This window comes from Arachis duranensis, chromosome 6 (assembly GCF_000817695.3).
Source record: "Arachis duranensis cultivar V14167 chromosome 6, aradu.V14167.gnm2.J7QH, whole genome shotgun sequence".
Lineage (NCBI taxonomy): Eukaryota > Viridiplantae > Streptophyta > Magnoliopsida > Fabales > Fabaceae > Arachis > Arachis duranensis.
This window is the reverse complement of record NC_029777.3, coordinates 10,683,173-10,690,047: the sequence shown is the minus strand read 5'-3', so window position 1 is coordinate 10,690,047 and position 6,875 is coordinate 10,683,173.

Sequence of the window (6,875 nt, the reverse complement as noted above, 5' to 3'; positions counted from 1 at the left end):
TTTTTATATAAAATTATGTGTTTATTAAAAAAATTAATTTTTTGTATAATAATCTTAACCAAATCCTTATGGGATTAATAAAAGAAAATTAAACCAATTTCAAATATTTTAAAGAAATAGTCAGATTTATTGGATTTGAATCCTCTAAAGTTTGAATTTTACTTTAGAGAATAAAATATAATTTTTCACCATTAATTTTATAGTTAGAACTAAAAATAAATATAAAAAAAACTATTCAAAAATAAAAAATTATACTTTATTTTTTAAAGTAAAATTTAAATTTTAAAAATTTTAAATCCAAATTTATTATATATGCACTCATATATTTATTCACATTAAGGTAGTAGTCAAAACTTTTCAAATAATTAAATATATTTAATTAAAATTATTTAACATGCATATATTTATATTTTAATTATTATTTTCACATAAATATAATTTTAAGTTGTCATATTATTACTTTACGCGTCTTTTGTGGCGTGAGAAAGGCTGTATTCCTGTCATTATTTTTGATATTCTTTTCTTCCAAATTGAACTTAGTCATCGCCACCATGATTATCTTCAGAATTAATTCTTCTTCATATATATTTATTTAGAAAATATTCAAATTCCAACACGTATATTATTAATTTAATGATCCAAATATATGACGATCATTTGACTAAACTGATTAACAACAACCATCAATGGTCGTCAATAATCTACTTCAATTCCAACACTCAATCTTCTATTTCTTATCATGAATGGGACTATTATTTCTTTTTAATTACTCTATTTTCATTTAAATTCATGAAACTCGGATCCTTTATATAATTTAAGATAAAAACTCAAGTAAAGTCGATTTCACGTGAAGTTAATATTTAAGAATGGTTAGATAAAAATTTAATCAAATTAATTAAATTATCTAATAATTTTCATGTATTAATTTCAAGTGAAATAATTTTTACCATACTTTAAATATTATAGTCTCTCAGATAGAGATTCTTCTATACCCTTCTAATTTGTTTATATCTTTTGAGTATTTATGAGTTATGACAGGTACCAAATGGGTTTTGGCCTAACATAGTTACGTCTACATTGATCTGTTAATATTATTCTATCATTAAATTTTACTTAAATAATTAACAAAAAAAATTTACATTAATAATTATTAATAAATTAATTTTATTTATATACTAAAATAAAATATTATATTAATTCTTAAAAATTAAAATCTTTATAGTAATATAAATGGGGAGCTCATTTGCTAACGTGGCGCTCATACGTTGAGTCTGGGAGTTTATTTGCTGACGTGTCGTCACTAGAAATTTTAAGATTTATATTTATAAATCATAAATTATTATTTGCTTAAGTTGTTATTTTCAAATTTTAAGTTTAGGTTATTTTACTTAGGTTGTTATTTTTTAAATTTTAATTTATTTTATTTAAGTTGTTATTTTTTAAATTTTAGACTGTTGTACTTAGGTTGTTATTTTTTACATTTTAAATTATTTTACTTAGATTGTTTTTTTTATATTTTAACACTATTTTTTAAAAATCTGTTAATTCTTTTTAGCATTATTTTTTTAAAATTTTGTTGATTTTTTTAAAATTGCAGCTAAATAAATTCTTTTAAAAAAATTTAGAGTTTTAAAAAAATTTACGTTAATTATACTTTGGTTGTTACATACTAATATTATTGTAACGATTTACGTTAGTTTAGATTTTTTAAATTATTATTTGTTTAGGTTGTTATTTTCAAATTTTAAGTTTGGGTTGTTTTACTTAGTTTGTTATTTTTTAAATTTTAAATTAAAGTCAACCAAATTTAAAAAAATTTAGTTATGATGCAAGTATAAAAGTATAAGTTACGAGAGATATAAAGCACCACAATTTAAAGTACATTAATCTCTTTTTTTTTTACATATATCCAAAATCTCTCTACTTATTCCAATGGCTGGTATTCACAAAATTGCTGACATCAATCCTACAATTGACAATTTGTGTGTGTATACGAGTGATATGGTTATGAACACTACCAAGTTACGAAAATTCTCTATTGCCATACTCAATTGAGATGGTTTGGTTCGATAAAGACGTGAGTTTTCTACTAATATTTTTTATTTTATTTTAAATTTATATTATTTATATTTTAAATTTGTTTATTTATCTCCATCTAATTGTTCTTTGATTTTTTTTTTATCAATTTTAGAGAAAAAATACACACCTTGGTATGATTACACCTACTTAGTTGGTAAATTTATTATTTTAGAAAAAAAAAATTATTTTTAAATTTATTTATTTTATTGATAATTTTGACTGTGTTTTGATTTTTAACAAACTTATTGATAACAATTTTTTTATTTTAAATTATTTCAGATGTTGTTAGATATCTTGCTGGAATTGAGAGTGAGAGAACTCTTGAAAAAAATGACAAATTTATCAAATACACTATTATTGAATTAGAGATTGATGATGAGTAATCATATATTTATTTTTATAAATCTAAAATTTTTTATATTTTCATCTTTTTAAATTATTATTTAACTTATTTTGCTATGAATATTTTTATTAATATTATTAATAGGTAACAAACGTTTTTATTAAGGGAAACATTTTTGAAAAAAATGCAACATTTTCTCCTCTTTGATTATTAGTAGTATCTAATATATAAATAATAATTAATAACTAATTATAATTTTAGGATGTTGACTACGCCGGTGGTTTGCTTCCAACTTCAAATGTTTTGTCAATCATTGAAGAGGAGAAAGTAGAAGGTGTTAAGGTATTTGTTCAAAAAATGAATTTTTTGTTTGTTTGTTTTCTCAAAGTTAGATCTTTATTTTATTAAAAAATATTATTGAGACAAAATCAAAGGTGAGAAGAAAGTCTTTAATTTAACGTAGTATTTTGTACAGAATTTGTTGCTTGAATTCTCCACTGAAGTTGCGGACAGTGATGAATCCGAAGTATTGAAAAATGCTATTACACCAACCAAGCGACTATCTTTGGAGTTGGAAGATTCGGAGGTGCAAGGAGATATCTCAACTTGCAAGAAGATCAAGATTGAGAATAAAACTTGAGAATTTGGATGCACATGTTTTAGAATCCCTTTTAGAGTATATCTAATAGAATAATGCTAAGTTTGTTTTGGTGAAAACATTGTCTTTTCTTGAGTTGTTGTTTTTCTTTTGTTTTTTTTTTTTATTTTTATGTTTGGAATTTAGAATTTTTTAAATATAAATTGAAGTTATTTGGTTGTTATTTACGGTTTTATTTTTAATTCGATTCACATCGTTGATATTCTGTTAAATTTTAATTTAGTATTTAATGTCATAAAATTATAAATTTTTCATATGGATTATTGTTGATACAATTAAGTTAGTTATTGATTTTTAATGTGTACTTATTTCAAAAAGAAAATCTAATTATAATTTTTAATTAAAGTATTATATTTAAAATTTTAAATTTAAATTCAAATAAACTTTTTTTTTGAATTTTTAAGTAAGCAATTAGGTTTGAGAATATTTTTTAAAATTTTATATAATTTATAAGTTACTATGTTAATTACAAAAGATTATATTAAAGTAAATAGAATTATCAATCTTATTAAAATGTGAGGTTATTTATATTATTTAAAAAAATTAATTTGACATTTCTCTATACTTCAATTCTATTTCTAATGTTGTTTCGACAAAATTGAATTAATTTAGGAAATTTTATTTAAAAATTTAAAATTTGTACTAGCTAATTAAAAAATTCTATTTAAAAATTTAAAATTTGAAATTCTAATACTAATTCCTAATTAAGTGACTTCTTAACCATTTCGATTTTTAAATTTAAATTTTTTTACTTGCCACATTTATAAATTTTCTCTTTACTCAATTTACATTGTTATCTTTTAAATTGTTTCTGCACAATAGAAGTACTTTCATTTTTTTATCTTTTTAAATATTTTTTCTAAATTTACGTAATTTATAAGGTTATTAACTTTTAGATTATATTTAATTTTATTTATTTTTATCGACAAATAATAGGATTGATACTATTTATGACGAAACTAATAAAATCATTCTTAAATTAACAAATTCCTATATTCTTGATGAACAACGAACATTTAATTAAAAAAATTTATTTAAAAATTTGAAATTTGAAATTCTAATACTAATTCCTAATTAAATGACTTCTTAACCGTTTCTATTTTTAAATTTAATTTTTTCATTTGTCACATTTATAAATTTTCTCTTTACTCGATTTACATTGTTATTTTTTAGATTGTTTCTATACAACAATAGAGGTACTTTCATCTTTTTCTCTCTTTTTAATTATAAGCTATTCATTTTCAATTTTATTATTTAAAGAAATGAAAAAAAATTTTAACTATTAGTTGAATTTATTGACTGTGAAATTAAACTTTTTATTATTTGTTAAAAACTTTTTACTAGAATTTTGACATTAGAACTCATTTATTTAATAAAATAAAATATTTTGTGATTAAAATATATTTATAACTAAAATTTTCGACAAAAAATATTTAAAAAAGTAATTTGGAGTATTACGACAATTCTCTCGATAAAATGCTTAACAGATTTTTTAAATAAATAAAATAAATCAAATATTTTCTTATTTTAAAAGATATATATTTTTATATTATATTGCACATTTCATAAGCGTCTCTTTATCTTTATAGCAATATTACATATTTCATAAGCGTATCTTTATCTTTATAGCAATAGCAATACAAATAGGGAGCTCTTCTTATGCTGACGTGGTGCTCATACATTGAGTTTAGGAATTTATTTGCTTAAATATCGACACTAGAAACTTTTAAACTTTTATTTATAAATTATAACATATTTTATTTACTTAGGTTGTTACCTTTTGAATTTTTAAATACACCTTCTTAGGTTGTTGGATATTTAATTTTTAATATTGTTGAACTAATAATTTGCTTAGGTATCATCACTAAAATTTTTAAAAATATTATTTATAAATTATAATTTATTATTTGCTTAAATTGTTACTTTTTAAATTTAAAATAATCTTTTCTCTAGACCGATTACAAATGGGGAGACTTTTTGCTGACGTGACGCTCATATGTTGGGTTTCGAGATTATTTTCTTAAATATCATTATTAAAAATTTTTGTAATTTTATTTATAAATTAATAGATTATTTGGTTAGATTGCTAGATAATAATAAGGATTTAGTTTTTGAGTTTATTAACAAGGTAGTTAGATATTTAAATCTTAATATTATTAAACTAATTTTTAAAAAAAATAAATTATTTGGTTAGATTGTTAGATATCAATATCAATAAAGATTTAGTTTTCGAATTTATTAACAAGGTAGTTAGATATTTAAATCTTAATATTATTAAACTAATTTAAAAAAATAATAAATTATTTGGTTAGATTATTAGATATCAATATCAATAAAGATTTAGTTTTCGAATTGAATTTATTAACAAGGTAGTTAGATATTTAAATCTTAATATTATTGAACTAATTTAAACAAAGTTATTTATAAATTATTTTAAAATTAAGATAGTTGTTTAATAATGAAATCAACAATTTAAAAGTGATAACAACAAAAAAGCAAGTAATAATAAGAAACAAGTTCGCAAACAAAATAATAAGAGCTTAAAATTGAAAACAGAAATAAAACGTCATCTTTAAAAGAGATTATTATTTTTTAAACTTAAGTTATTTCTTTAAGTTGTTTTGCTTAGGTAGTTATTTTTTAAATTTTAAGTTATTTTGCTTAGGTGGTTATTTTTTAAATTTTAAGTTATTTGCTTAGTTTATTATTTTTTAAATTTTAAGTTATTTACAGATTACTCTTCTAAATCATAAATTATTATTATTTGTTTAAGTTGTTACTTTTTAATTTTAAGTTATCTTTTCATGATTAATTTTTTTTAAAAAGTTTTTAAAAAAATACATGTCTCAATTAAGAAGGCTTTTGTGACTCGATTCATGAATTTACTAAGAGAAATCGATAATGGATAATCAATTATTATTTTTTAAATATAAACACTTACACATAATAAATGAATAAAATGAAATCTATGAATTTTAATATTAAATTCATTGTAAGTTTATTTATTTTAATTTGTTTCAACATTTTATTCTATATAATAAAAGATAATTTATAAATTGTGTTTAAAATTTTTTGAATTTGTTAATTTTTAAATTTTAAAATATAAAATATATATGTATATAATTTGGTATTATTTTTTGTTGTTATTTTTTAAGTTATAATTAATTTTTTTTAATATAAATAATTACACGTATTAAATGAGTAAAACAAAATCTAAAAATTTTAATATTAATTTCAATGTAAATTTATTTATTTAGATTTATTTTAAGATTTTATTCTATAAATTTAAATTTATTTATTTTAGTATTCTCTATTTAGATTGTTATTTTAATTTTATTTTGTTATAAATATTTTTGTAATATTAATTTTTTTTTGTGTTGGAAGGATTTTAATTTGTTGAGAAAAAAATTATTTTCGGTGAATAAATATTTTTTATATCTTTTTATTTAAAATGTTATTATTGGTATGTTAATATTAAAAATATAAATGATAAAACATATTTTAAAAAATGTATTATGAGATCAAATAATTTTATATTTGTGGGTATTTATCTATACGGGAGGCTGTATGGAGAATTTTGATTTATGATATTCAGTTATGAGATTAACCTTTTATTTGCTTAGAAAACAGAATATCATCTTTTAAGATAATAACAATCTTGAGAAAATCATTGATTAAAAAAAAGGGAAAGGTACGATGTTCTTAACATGGATGGAGGCTAACAAAGAATTTGAAGCATGTCAAACTCTAACGTATGCTGAGTTTCCAAATAAATTTGTTTATAATATAGAAGAA